Source organism: Cupressus sempervirens, chromosome 4 (assembly GCF_028749045.1).
Source record: "Cupressus sempervirens isolate cs-2001-9-10 chromosome 4, ASM2874904v1, whole genome shotgun sequence".
Classification (NCBI taxonomy): Eukaryota; Viridiplantae; Streptophyta; class Pinopsida; order Cupressales; family Cupressaceae; genus Cupressus; species Cupressus sempervirens.
Genome location: NC_143121.1, coordinates 623,926,228 through 623,944,923, shown reverse-complemented (window position 1 = coordinate 623,944,923; position 18,696 = coordinate 623,926,228).

Genomic DNA, 18,696 nt, shown 5'->3' with positions numbered 1-18,696 from the left:
TGTAACACTTGTTTTTTTCGTGACAACATATTAAAAGCCAACAAAAAAGGAAAAAAAATATTTATACAATTTTTAAATTTTTTTTTTCAAATACACTTATTGTATGCTCTCTTTTGAAATAGATGATCCACTATACAATGGATTGTAGATATGTATTTTTGACTTAAAATACTAGCACGGAGGTGAAAGGGATATGTTGATAGATTTTATTAAAAAAAAATGAATAGATGTAAAATTAAAATAGAGATTGCAAATTTGATAGTATAGAATCAATTCTTTATATTGAATTGATATATATATATATACATGGGAAACTTATTTCGAGGTTATGAAATTGTACAACTATAATATATTATGTAATGTCTGACATCCCACTTCAAGCATTGTTTTGAACTTCACACAAAGATTAAGAATGTCACAATGTATTGTAAAGAGCAAAGCAAATGCATATTCACTACCATTAAGTGTCAACAAGAAAATGTAGAGCATCAATTCTATTGTTTTTGTTTTACATTTTACATAAAAAATTTCTTCCAATATAGAAAGCTCAAAACACTTCTTCTAAAAGTGGAGAAAAACATTTAAAAAAATAGAAGAGGAAGATGCACTTTTTTTGAAAATGGGGGAAAACATAAAACAAATAAGGAAGATGTAAACCTAAACCTGCAAGTGTATGCCAATAAGCCATGGTTGATTGTGGATGGTGGAGATATGAAAAAAATGGTTCACTATTTAATGACCCCATATGCATATCAAACACATTATTGTCAAATCATGGCTCCTTATACTTGAGTATATTAATAACTCTCCTAAATCCAAACTAAATCATTGTAAATGCTTAGGTAAAGCCAGATTGCTGCTAGAGATCTGAAATGATATACAAATTTAAATTCTAAATCCAAACTAAATCATTATAAATGCTTAGGTAAAGCAAGATTGTTGTCAGAGATCAAAAATGATATCCAAATTAAATTTTCAACATTAATGATTGTTCTTAAAAAATTTTAGTATAACTACTCCCAATTACAAACTTTTATGTCCAAAGAGGGAAAAAAAAATAAGTTGCTTCGTGGTAACACAAAGGATAGACCTTAACAACTCCACATCAATAGAAATCACAACTCCTAGCAAATGCCTATTACAATGGAAGTAAAATTTATGCTCTTAACTCTAGACTTTACACTTAATATGCTTACAACCAATACGAAAAAAAACCCAGTTTCAGGGGTTTTGACTAGAACAACATAACATATGAAATCCTAACAATGTAAAACACAAAACTATTCATATCATTGCTGAAGACAAGCATAAACTTTTGGATTCCTAAAATATTAGAAGATAAATTATACATTATTAAGAGGATTTCTTTGTCCACTATCCAATGTTGATGGAATTCTAATCAAATGACAAAACAATTTGGCCTAGAGCGATCAAAAGTAACCCCAACATATTTTTATTAATGTTAAAAAACTATTACTTCGAATACAAAAATAATTCTGGTATATCAAATGCTTGATACAAGCCCCAATGTCACATTAGTAAAACAACTACCTACTAAAAACAAAAGTTATATCTTTACACGATAGGAGATTTTAAACATAGCAAAATATTTTTAAATCAATTGAAACTATAGATAATAATATTGTAAGTTAGCACAATGTGAACTGTTCTCATTCCTACATGTAAGATGTCAGATTTTAATAAAGTATTGATGGCTTGTATTCAAATTTTCATTCTAAAGAGCCTCCCAAGTATATTTATTTTCTTACTTTACATCCCCCCAATCTAAATTCAAATTCCCTACTAAAGTCTCAATCACCTAATAGCATCCAAACAGGCCCGGGGTATTCAAAATTCTAACTGAAACCCCCCTAAAATTCTAACAAAATAAATGCAACATGCATGATTATATATAGGAATCAATTCATATGAATCACATTGAGTGGAAAAAATTGAACAAACTGTCCGAAAAAAGAAAACTTCATCATAGTGTGAAAAAACTTACTTGAAAAAAGCTCTTGATTCTTTTTTGTTTGAAGGTTAATGCTTCTATTTTCTACCACAATTTTTGGAAACTATGAAACTACATATTATTGAAAATTGTAAGCATTTTTATACAGTTGAATGATTACAAAGGAGATTGATGACAAACTCAAAAGTATTTGACAACCTAGTATGAGGATTTGATACCAACATAAGAGTAATGGACATGTGGACTAACATAGACAATGAACTAGATCAAAGATAAAGATTTAAAGATAGTCATTTGTTCAAAATCAAACACTATGATAGAACTACAATGAAACTAAAGCCTTTCTGCCAAGAGTAAAGCATTTTTTTCATCCACATTACAATCTTTTAGTTTCCTTGCTAGAGATGACAGGCAAGATAGATCAAAGCATGAGCGGGTGGGTTGTGCTCTATGCTAATAGAATGTTATGACATGAGAGGAATACAAATAGTTGATGATATAGAAGAGAGAATAATATCTACAACTAGCTCTTAAAAGAATAGTTATTGCACCATTCCCTCAAGTATCACGAAACCTTGAGAACAGATAATAGACATTCTATATTTGGTAAGGAGATGCTAAAATTTGTTGCAATGTGATAAAGAAATATATAATCCATGTTTCTTTTGCAGCTTACTATCTCATAACCTCAGTTGTATAATCTGGAGAGTCATGGCACATGCAAAACATCAATCATTATCAACATCCAAGATTGTGCCTCTTCCACATTGGGCATTTACTCTATTGTGTGCTATGTGGAACGTGATTGAACAAAATTTATTGAAGCATATAGAGAAAGGGAGAAGAATATTTTTGTCTTTGTTGTGCATCATGTTGCCCCACTTTTTATTTTCTAACTAGTTGGCAAAAGTGAGTGTTGTTTAGTAGGAAAAGTGATTGTAGTACTTAGTCATATTTGAGTCTAGGTCTAAGTCCCTGAGGTTAGGTGATCTCTATCAAATTTTCCCTTTTTTACCTTCCCTTTCCCTCTTGTTGGGTGGGTGTTTATTTTATCATGTACCAATCATGCTTCATATTCACTCACAACATACCACTATTTGACAAATAGGCTTTGGTGGAAAAATGAAAAACATCTTCTCCTCGACGGGTTTCATACCCATGAAGGTGATTTCCCATAATAACCAATTGAAGACATGTATGTATTGGAAACATGCAAAGGTGAAGGGTTCTGAGCTAAATAATCATTTGAATCTAAGTTAAGATCTACAAGAATTTTTTGGATTCACTGATAATCAAAAATTTAAGCTTCAGTGGAAAATCTAAAGTTGTCTTCTCCTCATCGAGTTTTCAACCCATGAAGACAATTTTTTGCAAGATGGCTTGAGGTGAAAAGAAAGATGTCTAATGACTCTCAAATAGATCTTCACACCTTAAAAAAATATTCCAAGATTCCATAAGTGTTGTTGTTGAAGATTTGAATTGGATAGAAGCAATAATGGAAAAATGGAAAATGTCTTCTCCTCGGCTGGTTTTCAACCCATGAAGACAATTTTTTGATTTCTCAAGAAAATTGAGTTAATGATTAAATCCAACCCTCGTATTGGATGTGGAGCATTTCAACATGATATAAGAATGGATCAAAACATTAAAGATGAAGTAACATAGCAACAATCTCATTTGGCATATTTTCCTCAATAGGGTACCCTACTTTCCAAAACTTAAAGGGAAACTAGAAAGTAAGTAATCGAGATATAGAAAGTTACCATTGAGTTCAAAAAAATAGTGAAAAGACCTCTAGATGTCCATTGAACTCTCAAATTTACTATTCAATGGGAATTTCCTTAAATTCATTTGTGTGGTGCAAATTCTGAAGATTGTGGATGAATTGATGCTCTCGTATAAAGATAGATAAGTAGTTGAATAAGTTACTGCTTTTCTTTGATGTGTCTTTCTATCCATAAATATAACTTTTGAAAAACCTACATATATTATATTCTTTGTCCCATTCACTCTCTCAATTCAAAATCTCATTCATGAACTCATGACAACCAAGTTTGTGGGTTTTGATGGATTAACCAGAATCAAGTCTACATTGCAGAACTTCACAGATACTTCTCTTCACTTCTTTGACATGGTAGACTTCTAGAAAAGGTTGAGAGCTAAATGAATTCATCCTAGCACTGAGAAGCTCTAAGGATGTAGTTTAGTTGAGGCAACTAGTTTCCTAGTCATGGTCCAAGCCCTTGAGTTGATTTATGAATGCATTCATCACTACAACCCAAAAACTAGACAAATTGTTCTACTTGATGATATAGTGCTAATCTCAATAGAAATGAAAATAGTGGTGAATTTCCTTTGGGTGCCAGAGTGGGAGTTCTTCAATTTAGGTTTTAGTGGATCCATCTCAGAATTCTTAGCTAAAAAGATGATCTAGAGGAAATAAATCACAAGGACATGGTTCCAAAAACTGTAGAGTGATAAGAGTAAAGTTCCCAAAACCTTGTTCAAGAAAAACCTCAAGCTAGAAATCATTAATATTTTGGTCCTCTTGCATAGGTTGAAAGGTGAGGTAGAGGCTTTGAATTTCATTGAGTAGTATTTCTTTTTAGTTCAAGTAATTTTCTTAGATACCCAATACATTGACCGGGCTCAAGAGGTAAGCGAAATTCTATCCAATGCTCTTTGGGTAGCTAAGTTCTATAATACATTCTAAATGTCTTCCTTTTTGATTTACATGTTGGCCTCATTGCAATTATGGATTGGCCTACCAAGATTAGAAACTTTCCCTAATGATGTTAAATCTTATGAATTCTATCCATGTCTATAGTTATAGAATAGTTATTCAGATTATATTAAGGTGAATGATGCATTTACTATGAGGATTTGTAGGGAGCTACATGGATGTCTATAAAGGAGATTCAACTTAGAAGCAATGGCTGCCATTAGTCAATTTGGATGTTTCTTCATTTAGTTCTCATCATTTTCATATTTGCATCTTGTAGCATTTGATGGATTCCCCTTAAAGCTACCAAGCTATCCAAGCAACATGATCGTGTTGATTAAGATCATAAGGAAAGCCGTACAAGTGAATATACTTGGTGGGAGCTTGAAGATGAAAGAATACAAATTTCCCATGAAAGTCAAAGCCTTCAGCTATGACACGAGGTCTGATGCTAAAAACATGATGAAGGTGTTTGAGAAGAAATATAAGTTGGACATGTATGAAGTCTTGAGGCCCATATTTGACCTGAATGGATATGCCAAAGATGTTCTATAAATAGGGAGTACAATAAAGCACATCACTACCATTGAATACTATTGGGCTAACTACAAAGATGATTTTGAGAGCCATGATTGTTCCTTTTATAGACTGACAATCGACTAGGTGAAAATGTATAAGATTAACATTAATGTTGAAGGAGTTGAAGAAAAAGGTTAGAACAAGTATAGAAAAACTTACTTGACTAAGCTAAGGAGTACTCCAAGAAGTTTAGAACCTTATGAAGAAGCTGTGGAAGACCTAGATATGATGATGGCCAGAATCTACAAGAGGATTGGAAAATGGGTCGAATGGACCATGACACAATGAAGCAAGAGCAAAGGTACAACCACCCAAGCATCTTCAAATGTAGCTACAACCTCCTCTTCCCAAAGTGGTGCCTTAGGCACAACCTTTCCTATCACTCAATGGCTAAACCAACTGGTGAAGGTGACCAACCTCCTGACAAGAATATCCCCCTTGATAAAACTTGTCAGGATGGTTCAATACTAGTAATTGGAATTGAAATAGAAGCTGAGAAGAAAAAGATGGAGGAATTGAAAGAAAATGTAGTCACAGTGGCTCTCTCACCCCATAGTAGTCCAATCCCATCTATGAATATCATGCTACTCCTACCAAGTATTCCCCAAGTACAAGCGGTGGACCTTGGAGATGGTGGAAGTAGTCAAAGTGAGTCTAGTAAGTCCGATGAAGCTAAAAATAAGAGAACATAAATAGAGAAAGGTCCCAAAGCTTCAAAACTCATTTCCTAGGTCCCAAAGAACCCTTTCTCTTCAGCTATGAAGACATTGACTCTAGTAAAAAGATATTTAGTGTAGACACACTTCAAAATGCATCCAAGGTGATTGGCACAAAATCATGGTTGGAAGATATCTTGGACAGAAACAGGAAGAAGAAATAAGAGGGAAGCCCCAATAAAGAAACTTTATCTTTGGCTATCTGTTTTGGATCAGCATTCAGTAAAGTTAAAAAGAAAAAGACCTTGTCAATTCTTGGACAAGATTTTGATACAGGTCATCTGACTATGGACATTGTTAAGCCCAATAAGGAAGGCAGGATTGAAGACACGTCTACAGAGGATTTCGCCTTACATTCTATGGATCTCAAATAAGTTATACATGACACTAAGGTGGGCCTATGGAAGTCAACAAATGATGTGATAGAAGGACAACTTGAAAGCCTTAAGCTAGCTAAAGTCAACATGAAGGTGGAGACTCATGAACTTAATTGCTTCATTAGGCAATTAGTCACCTCATTAGCAAGCATCTCAGGAATGTCAACCACTAGTGATCCTACAACTACTAACATTCAGGCTATCATCTCCGAATTATATGAAGACAAGCACTTCAGGAAAATTGGTAGGGAGTGGAGTGGAAAAATCAAGTCAGAAGGACTTGAAATCATAGAGAAAATTGATAGTGTAGTACTGAGGCTCAAAAAAAAGAAATATAATATCCCAGCTAATCGAGCTACCTTGGCAGCAGAGAAAAACAAGAGCGAGGATTACATTTCCTTATTGAAAATGATCATCCACGTGAAGGCTAAGGAAGCCGTAGAGGAAAAAATTCTACCTAAGGGAGATGAGCCCTTATTTGAATGGCTATAGAGTATGCAATTCAAATATGAAATGATACTAGTGGCAGAAGAAGGATTGAAAGAAATAAAAGCTAAAATTAAAAAGAATCAAGATAGAGACTATGAATTATTAAGAAGTTTACATATAGATTCCCAAGCTAGTGGACAAGGGAAAGGGATAATTGGAGTTATTTTCATGCAAAATAATTTCTCCAATTTTTTGGATAACTTAACAGAGAAATCTTCTAATTACCAGAACAGAGTGTCAGAGCTTCAAAAACTTGGTGTTTGTATACACGTGGCTATGGAGGAAATACAATAGCAGTTGAATGCCATAAAAGATCTAGCTAGAGAGAACGTTCATGTTCATAGACATGAGAATTTGATCCCAATCATTGTTGTCACCAAAGCCTATAGGGTGAAGTTAGCAAAAGGAAAGAAGGTGAAGTGATTCTTATCCCACCTTTTCATATTTTGATGTAACGATTGTAACTGACAATTGGCTCCTTTCCATTTGTCAATTTTGAGGAGATGAACTGATTTGAGTCTCATTTTGTAGCATGGTCATCTCAAAATCCTATATGTATCTAATTGAAAGATTAATAGAAGGTCGGCTAATTTTTGGTGTGAGATACTTCATATTGCAAAGAAAAGTTGAATGTATTTTGTGTTGATTATTTATTGTTCCATTATTTTGTGATAGCTTAGGATATCTCTTTTTATTGAATTGAGCTAAGGAATAAACAAATTTTTTTTCCCCCTGTTCAATGCAACAAGTTGTAGATAATATTATTATTATTGAAAGTTTAAAGAGATTTTGTTTTGTGTTTTTCTTCAAGTTAGTCTCTTCCTTATTAGAGTTAGAAGCCTTTAGTTAAGTAGTTGATTCATAAATAGAATTCATTAGCATTTCATCAATTTCTGCGAGTTCATAAGATGTGTGAGTTCATGGACTTGATTAGTTTGAAGACTCAAATCTTCACCTAAGTTGGTTCCTATTTAGGCCTAACTTGGTTTATCTCTGTGAGGCCTTGCCTCGACCCATCATAGCATAGTTGATACATTATTATTTTGATACTCATGACTCGATATGTTAGGACACTATTTGATGCACTGAACATTATTATGCTATTTTATGATGTGTGATGCTTTACTTTCAGATATTTGATTTTGTCATTTAATGCTTTATAAACATGTATGATGATAAAGTAAATGAATGCATAACTAACACTTTGATTATGCAATTTTAATGGTCGAAAATATGAGTAGAATGAGATGAACAATTGATTATTATAAAAATGGATGTTTTAATTTACATGATTTTCTTGATATGTATTTTACATATATGCATGTGATTCTTGAACTACTGATGGGTGCAATGAGTGTGTAGGATAGTTAGTCGAAAAACCTAATGGAAAGATAGAACTATACCCCTTGCTAATTTGTGCTATTTTTGCATTGTCTTTCTTTGAAGGTTGTTAATTGGTCTTACTATTCTCTAGCTTTTGATTGGTTCCTATTAAGTCTTTATGGCTTAAAAAAATTAAATTTAAGTACCCTAGGGGAAGGGTATGGGTTGGGAGTATTTTTCACCCCCCTAGCCTCTTTGGTTGACTTTTAGGGTCACTCAAAAACCCTACTTTTGGTTGATTGTGAAAATTGATTGTCTCCTTCATGAGTTGGTGACTCAAACTCCACCTTGAGGTTTACCTAAGTCTAGTTGAGTTAGGATCATATTTAGATGCATTTTTGGAGAAGTTTTGGGTTGTTACCCAATCTCTAGTTTTAGAGAGAACTTTTCAAGATTGAAGGAAAGGAAGGAAAAGCTCTTCTCAACTTGTTCATTTCACCATAAATTTTTGTGAAGATATGAGTCCTTCACTCTTTGTTCATGTTCTTCATATTGTTCATGCTTGATTTCATGCATAAGGCAAGTTGGTTATTGTATTGCTTGTATGTGTGTTGAGTTTTCTTGGGAGGGATCTAAGCTCATTTCTTGGATGTCTATTTTATGTTTTGTCTTTGAATCTTGAGGGGATTGTATGGGGTTGTTTTGGCATTACTCACCCTTGGATAGGAAAGAAGTGGCCATGTATGGGGGAAGGGCATTAGTTGGATCTCAATAGTGTAGAGTCTCCTCTCATGGTGAGAAGAGGGAAAGAAGGTAGGGTGTTATGGGCCCCTACTTGTCATCACATACCATGTTGTGAAAATTTGAATTCTTGAAGAAGGAAAGGAATGAAAATCCTTGTTGTATTGGCCTTGAAAGGGCATTTGTAGAAGAATGGAAGTTCTTGAGTTTTCACCCTGAAAGGGCTATGTTATGGTATGGTGATTGATGTCTCCTTTTGAGAAAATCCACCTCCCCCTCTGTCTGGTTCAATGTTGAACCTATTGTGGAAAATCGGGATGGGGATGCATGCTTGAATTTTTCATCATATTATGTTGTTTTACCTCTGGGTCAGTTCTTGTCTTCTCCATGATTCTCTTGATGCATTGAAGATATTGGAAAGGATCTCTTGTGAATGACCTAGAAGAGAAATCATTTGAATTGTAACATTATGTAAAAAAAAGTTTTGAAATTTTGATGTATTGGCAAGGATGTTGGGTTTTACTACTAGTTCTTTCTTGATGGAGCCTTGAACCAGGTTGATTAATAGAGAGAAAAGATTGAGAAAACCTCCTTGCATTGTATCTTATGTTATTTCAATTCATGCATATGTGTGTGAAAAGAAAATAGATTGCATGATGATGTTTTTGAATTATGAATCCTTCAAGTTTCAAATATGTTAAGGAAAAGAAATTGGATATGTTGAAGTTTTCAATTCAATGTCATATGTATTAGGAGAAAACAATCAATCCTACATTGTGGATAAACAAATTCATCACTTTCCTTGTTAAATTAGGTAAGTGTTAAACTCAAATTTGATCAAGAAATGATACATCTCTTTGTGTCAACTAAATGATTGTAAAATCCAATTTGGGGGAAAACATACACTCTTGTCATAAGATTAATTGGAAAGTAGGTATTGGCAAAAAAAAAAAAAAAACCCCTTGTATTAAAATGCTTGATTTGAGGAAATTATTTATTTGCAAAGCTATGTACAACAAAAGGAAAAAAAATACAAACTCCTTGTAAACTAAATACTTTTGTAGATTCCATTTGCAAAGAAAAGAGAGAATATTCACCTTATTTCTAAGAAGATATATAAATAAATAAATAAATAAATAAATAAATTTAAATATATATATATATATATATATATATATATATATATATATATATATATATATATATATATATATATATATATATATATATATATATATATATATATATATATATATATATATATATATATAGCTTACAACAAAAAAATAAAATCAACACTTAGAAGTTATTGGCAAAAAAAAAAAAAAGGGGCATCTCCAGGAGCAAAACAACTCTTTAGAAATTGTATGGGAGGCAACTTTAATCCCATAAGACAGAGAATATCCTCATAAAGATCCCCTTTTAAAAAAGAAAGAAAGAAATAATAATAATAATAATAAAATCTGCAACCAAATCCTTTAAATATGAAAAGGAATAGATTCAGTTTAAAAAGTAATTGTTAAATGTGTGGGAATATATTTTTAAACAAAAAAAACCCACCTAATAAAATTTTGGCACTTAATACCTTTTTTTCCTCCTTCCTAAGTCTTCAACTGCACCATCCTATTCGTTGTTCCATGATCTTACGTGCATGAAGAAATTCATTACTTTACCATGGTCAAGTACCATCGCTGTGTGCCAAGCTAGACTCAGAGGATAGTGAGTAATGGCTACTATGAAATCATGACTAGTTTAGGTGGTTTTTAAACTTAAAACTTGGCCACTCATGCAAATTTACCATCACGTCCACTTAAAGCCTCCTTAGCAGGTGTCAGCTAGAAGGTGACTACCTCACACAACCCCAAGTTTGTCTGACGCTTGGGGTGAGTCGAATTTAATGCCTTCAAAGGGCATGTGCATAAGGAAATCAGGTGTTATCACTAATACATTAGGGGTCAATTTGCGACGGCAAGCAAATGTAATGTGTTTTTGGCTTTTTTTTTTCAATTTTAGCCTGATGCTATCACAATTACGATGCTATCTCCAACACAAATGGAGTGGAATTGCGATGGCGGAAAATGTTATGTGATTTTTGGCCCTTTTTTTTCAACTATAACTCAAAAACATCGCAATTATGATGCTAATATGATATAAGAGAAAAAAAATAACAAAAAATGCTTATTTAAAAATTTGGTTAGTCTTCGAGGATTCCATGCAAAGGGTTTTCGAAGTGGTGCTCTAAATGTTGCTATTCCGGAGGAAGGATATTAGAGAAGGGGGAAAAAAAAACCAAAAATGCTCATTTGAAATTGACATAGGGATCGACGTTCATTGTATCTTGGTTCTTCAGAAAGGAAAGACGGGAGACTTGAGCAACGAGTTGACTCAATGCAAAAGCCTAATTGCCATCTACGTCCAGACTTCTCATTCTAGCCTGCATCTATCTCCCTTAACTTGAGGCATTGAGAGGAGCAGAGACCCACATCTGCTAACTACTTGCTTGCCCTACTATTCTATGGCGATCTCTGTGGTGAAAGGGCCAAGTGTAACATTTAGAGGAGGATGATGGCAAGGTGCAAAACAAACAAAACCATTACTCTTAGAATCCTTTTTTCTCCAATCATTATTATTATTATTCCATAAAGAAGACATTTGTTCAACCAAACCTAGCAAATACGATTATATCAAGGGCAAGATGAATATGAAGATTGAATAAAAAGTTAAAGTTGATTGCATATTGAGATATGCTTTCGAAAAATAATGCCATTTCAATACAAAAGGTGCCTCATTATGAATCCATATGCGACAGTGACGGCCACCAAAAGCACAATATTAAATGATCAGTAGAAGTGGCTAACCTACATTTACCCCATGGAAAATTCACATTCACCATAGGTTATTTGCAACTGGTAAAGTGGGAAAGATATAACTCAGCAGTCAAAGAGTCGAAAACTGGATCACCAACCAATTTTCTTCCTTTTTCTTGGAAATTGATCATTTGTCTTCTAACATTGTGAATCAAGGAGCTATTATAAACCTCTCCATCCTTGTGAGATTGTTAGATAATACTAAAAAATTATGCTTGGGCATTGGTCCCTTGGCATTATCTGGCACAAAAGAATCCAAGACAGAAAGTATTGCTGGTATTAATTTGATATAGTCAATATCTAGGATAAAGTGATGATTTTGATAATGATTGTACAAGCAGCAACACCCCTTAGTGACCATTTGAAGAGAAAACTAGTAATAGCTAAGAAAAGACCATAAATCATGTCCTTCAGAATCAAGTTTTCTAGATAAAAATCACAAAATGGAAATTCGAAAGCCCCTTCATACCCTTGATATTTGACAGGGAAGATACATACACTAACTACAATATTTCTTCGTATCATCATGCTTAAAGAAAACATGTACATTGTTTTCCATTTGAGGCTATAACTAAATTATGGGAGGCAAAATATTAGTATTTGAATGGGGAGATTAGAAAGCTGGCCAAAATTTGTCAATCTATTTGTAATTTATCTTAATTTTTCGACTGTGTTCAAGAATTATTTTGTTTTCTTGCAATTTCAGGTATGGATTTTATGATGAATGTCTAAGAAAATATGGAAATGCAAATGTATGGAAGTATTTTACAGATCTCTTTGATTACTTGCCACTAACAGCCCTTATTGAAAGTCAAGTAAAGAAAAAGATATTATACACTATTTTGTTGGTACCCTATGCAGCACAACAAACTTGTTCTTACTATAAGAAATTTTTCTTTTCTTTTGTTTCATTGCAGATCTTTTGCTTGCATGGAGGTCTCTCCCCATCATTGGACACACTTGATAACATACGAGCTTTGGATCACATACAGGAAGTGCATCTATACACATAAGTATAATGTTCTGTGCTGCATAGATTTGAAAAGAAGATCACAACCATAACATTTAGTTCTATGCATGATAGTGTCTTAGATCTAGTTTTATGTAGTGTTCTCTATTAGAAGAATTTTCTATCCTGGTTACTAAATAGTTTCTATTTGAAAGTATTTTGGTTGTATTGGCTATGTAGTGCCCTACAAAGGAACCCTTGTAACTAAGCGTAAAACATGCAGGGGATTTTGTTAAAGCAATTGCATCATTACACACTTAAATTAGGAAAACAATGCTAACAACATGAACAAAAATGAACAAAAAATCACTATCACTTTGTGCTTGTGCACAAACAGTTGTAAACACCAGTGTCTACATGTGAAAATCTGCAATCTCACTTGTTCCCTGTTAGAAGAGCCTCCTATACATTCACCATACCCTTGATGGTGTGTTAAATTTTGTGCAATGATGATGAGATAACTGGAAAAAAGAAGCTGAAACAATGGCCTAGAGATAATATGTAAATGGCAGAGGATAGACGTCATAATTTGTGACTAAAAAACAACAACGTCTATTACTGTCATAGTGGCGACACATTGCGGTTGTAATTGCAACACTTAGCAATCGCAAATTGATGCCAAATGTATTAGTGTATGGTTCCTGCCCCCCCTTGCATTTTAAACACTTCATGTGTTTGGAATGCCACCCAAGGAAGGATGTGCTGGGATCCCCCCGAGGCTACGCATGTACCTTCCTATCAGTATGTGGCAGGCATTTCAATGTACCAGGGCTAGCATTCTTCTCCCATCATGAGGTGACCCTTGCATTTGGTCGTTAAGAGACCCCCCCTCCCCCACATCTTGTGGTGTACCGTGGGAAGCCACGTGGCGAGGGCCCCATGTGGGCTGTGGGGGTGACTTTTCCTGTGCAGAGTATGCACATGAACCATAGCAGCAGGGAGTAGCTTAGGTTTGTTTTAAACTAATTTAAAATTTAAAGCTTAGTGAGTATGTAGCTTAAGTTAGTGTTCCTTTAAATACTTAGTGTATTTAGTTGTCTTTTGTTTTATTAAAGACCCGTGACATAGTGTTAGAACAATTGTAAGTTTTAAATATGTGAAATTGTAAGTTAGTATTAAATAGTTCTCTTTATTTAATTTAGTATAGTTAGATTTAAGTTAGTTTTTAGATTTGAGTAATACTGTATTTTTAATTAGTACCATTGGTAATTTAATGGTTTTCAAGATGTGTTATTATATTGGATTAGGTTTTTTAAATAGGACTAGTAATAAATGATACTATAGATTTAGGATTAATTAAATTCAGTTTAGCTTAGCTAGAGATTCTGTTTCCAATTAAGTCAAAATATTAGTTTAGTCAATGTATTATTATTAATTGATTAAATTAAATCTAACATACTATGTTTATATTATTATCATTTCTTTATTAAATGTTTCCTTGGGCTTTTGTAAAAATGAAGAGACCGTTTTAAATAAATAAGGAGTTGTTGTGTATGTTGATTGGATACATCGATTTTTTTAAAGGAATAGCCTTGTTTTAAAGAGTATTATCTAGATTAAATTTATATTAATTAAATGGACTTTCAAATCAATTAATCATATAGGTTGAATGATATTTTTTTTGCTTAATCGAAGTTCTAATGATTATTGTTGGAAGGATTTAAAGTATTTATTAATATTAATGTGATAGGTCTTTTAATTAATTGAATTTAGTTATTTAATTTAATTAATTGAATTATCAATGAACATTTAGTTTAACAACCTAATGCTACATGATGATTTTATTTGGATGGCAGTCTCATAGTATTTTTTTTTTAGGAGATCTTTTATCCATCTTGTAATGTACCCTAGTCTTATTTGAACTTTTAAACATTTCAAACTTTAGTAAATTAAATTAAAAAAAAAAATTATGTGCGGTTTGCCCTCTTATTTTTTTGGGCATGACAATCTCTCCTATTCTCTGGTCAAGAGCAAACCCCATTTAGATTTAGGAACAAACAAGATTCATTGCAAATCACAAAATTCGAGGGAGTTGTACCTAAGAAATTCAAAGGAAGTCAATCACTTAGTTATGATTTCCCAACTATTATAATTAGATGTTGTTCAAGAATATTGGGTATTCAAGTATAGAATAAATGAACAATCTATTTACCAACATGTCATTTGTCCACAAGATTTGACTTCAAATATTAAATGTTGTTGTCTATGAAGGGGAAAGTCTAAAGTCATTCCATTAAATTAGAATAATGTAGTGAGGACAAATTTTTTTAGCATGTTAAGTGAGCAAAAGAAACAAGAGCAAACAAATATTTTTATATGCATCTATTTCTTGCGTGAGACAGGTAACTGTGCATAAGAAAAAAAAAACTATTTTGGGGCATTCACTCCATAGGAGAATCCTATTAAATTTTTTTAAAGAAAAATTGCAACATGAATAACAATATAAATAAGGAGGTCCCTAATCAACATGACCCTGTGGAGATTGGAGAGGAGGAGCCATTGGATGGGGAGGAATAAATTGATAAAGTTGGGTCCCCACCACATACCACTGCTGAAGACGTGGGTGACTCCCCAGAGAGGGAAACCAAGCTCTCCTTCCTGAATTCTACCAAACATAAAGCTGATTCTTTCCTCCAAGTTGATTCTTTTATTTATAATGAAATAATGGGGTTGAAAAAGAAAGTGGAAACCTTGCAACATAACCAAGAGGCTGACTGGGCTATTATCAAACACTTGGAGGTGCAAATGGGAGACATCCCAAAAAAACTTAAGGATTATGAGAAGAATCTTAGAATGCTTATCAAGGAAAGTGGAACAAAAATGGAGTAGGTAACTTCAAGCATCTGTGTTGTTGTGGTGAGCCTGGGCAAAAGAGAAAATGAAGGAACCATATCTTTAGAGGGCCCTAGCAAGAGGACAAGACAGAGTTTGAGGAAGAAAGCCTTGATTGTTGCTGCTTCTTCGGCTACTAACTCCATCCAAGATGTGGTTAAGATTGGTAAGGAGGCAGTTAAGATGATAAAAAAATTGCAATAGTTTCTTTGGGTCTTCTTTTTTGGTTGGGTTCCTATTTAGGTCCTTTTTGCTGGTTGTTACATCTAGTTCCTGTGTTTGGTCTTGTTTTTTGGTTTTTAGTTTTAAACTATATTGGAGGTTCCAGGTCCTTATAAAGCGTTGGTACTTTATTTGGACTATGTAAGTGGTTTCAGGTCCATGTAAAACCTGATTTTGGTGCTGCTTCTAGTAGGTTTAAGGACTCTTTTCCTGATGGATGTCTTGCTTTTTCCTTTTTGAGGATGTGAAAGGGTTTCAGGGTCCCTTTAAAACCTATTTTTACTGTAATCTAAAACAATATAAATACAAAATGTAAAAACAAGCAGAAGTCCCTATGAACACAATGATAATTCCTATCAATAATAATTGAGGACTAAACTACAATCAAGAGTTTAACTGAAGTTGACTAAATGAATTTAACTGAAATCACTAAATGAATTTAACTGAAACTAACTAAATTTATTCGATGCATGATATATGCTGTCCAAACCATAGAAAAACTTTATACTAATACATATTAAACCACACATAGCACATTCTTATTAAAATTAATTAATAAATTAATTTATGAATATTTTAGTTAATGAGTGAAAATTAATCTTGCAAATTGTTTTCGATTGTAGAATATTTTTCAACATAATTTTTGTAATGTGAAATTGTGAAATAAATATTTTGTTGAGTAGGTTAAGATAAGTAATTAGTTATCGGTTATCAATATTTATATTTAACTAGCATACCTACAATTTTAATTAAAATTTTGTGTAAGCTAAGCCGAGAGATATCCAATGTCAAGATATCTAAAATTCATAGTCAAGATATCTAATTTTAAGAAATCCAATTTAATTTTTTCTTATATTACTTTGATGATGTTAACATTAGTATTAGGTTTGAATTATAGTTTAAGACATACAAAAAATTATAAAAAAAATACAACGAAAGTTAATTTCTAACCTTACATGAAACATTTTAATATTTATTCATCACTAAAAATGAAGTAAACATAGCCCGCTAGCTACCATTTTGAAAAGTTTTGAAGTTGCGGAAAGTTCATATGAAGTAAGCTAGTTTGCCAAATCTTAAATAAACTATTCAGGCTAAGCTGATGAAGAAGAAATAAACACCAACACAAAACTACAAATAGATAAATAGATTTAGAAACAAATAACAAATTAATTGAAAAACTGAAATGGATATCTGAATGTAAACCTATAAATACAAAATAAATTATTTAACAATATGAAATGCATGCTTGAACCTGACCCTATAAAAGAAAAATAAATTAGATGAACAAATAAAAAATGCATACAACCCTATAAATGCAAAGTAAATTATTTCAACAATTTTAAATACATGTCTGAATCTTACCCTTCTTCTTCACATGGCAGTAGAACAATGGAATCCAAAAAGAAAAAGAAAAAGTGTCATGTTGAGGTTTCAGTAAGGAAAAACAGTAAATTATGTGAAAAATGTGAAATGGAACTAAATCTGATTTATAAAAGAAAATTCAAACAATATGAAATGCATGCTTGATCTGACCCCTAGACTTGTAATGTGCATAACAAAATGAATATCATGCAAAACTTGCTTGAACTCTTATGCTCACCCACTACCATTTCTGATAACAATCACCAAGAATGCAATAAATACAAAAGCATTTACAAATTTCCATAAACCACCTTGTACCCTCTTTGTCCCAACAAATATGGGAGGATGAATTTCAAAAAGGCCAAATATGTACACAATGCATATTGAACATAAAATAATTTTCTAGGGGAAAAGTCAAGGAAGAAAATGTTATAGCAAATGATTAAGTTTCAAATTGACAAATTCGTTCAGGTTTGCTCTTTTTATTCTAAGTGTAACTATTATATTTTTCATCAAATATTAGTTGTTATACTGACAGTTGGCTATCAATTTTTTTTGAAAAGGCTAAATGTTTACATTGAAGATGTTGTCACTATGGAAAGCCTCTCGACTTAATTATTACCTTAATTAATGTTAAATCAAATAATAATAATAATTTAGTAGAGATTAATTTATAATTATTTAAAATAAATATTATTAATTTTAATTAAAATTAAAATTAAAATTTCTTTTATTCGTGGTCTAAGTTTTATAGTTAGATTTAAAAACTATAAACAATTAATATAAATACATTATATAATTACTTAAAAGAAAATCTTGAACTATAATTTGTTTTATATAAAGAAAAATATTAAAATAAATTTAGATATTATTTTAGTTTAATTAATGCACATGACTTTAAATATAAGTATGACTTAATTTTTTATTAAAATTACCTTGAAATCTAACGAAATATTATTTTTTAATGTGAACTATTTTACATGAATATAAATTATCATATTTAGATATATATCTTTTTATAAATTTTAAAATTACTTAACATAATTCTAAAATTAAACTACAAAACTTTATACATTTCTATAATACACACACATTTATACACATGTATATATATATATATATATATATATATATATATATATATATATATATATATATATATATATATATACACACACACACACACACATATACATATACATATATGTATATATATACACATATACATATATATACATATGTATGTGTATATACATTTCTATAACACACAAATGTATATAAATATATATGTATATATGTACACATATACATATATGCATATATACACACATATACATATATGTATTGTTGAAAATAGATTGATACAAGTATGAGAATGTGTTTCAATCATTGTTTTATCACTGTTGTTAAACCTACAACTTGCTGGTAAAACAATTGCTTAAATGATTTAAGTACTATCATTTATTTGATTAATGAGGAAAT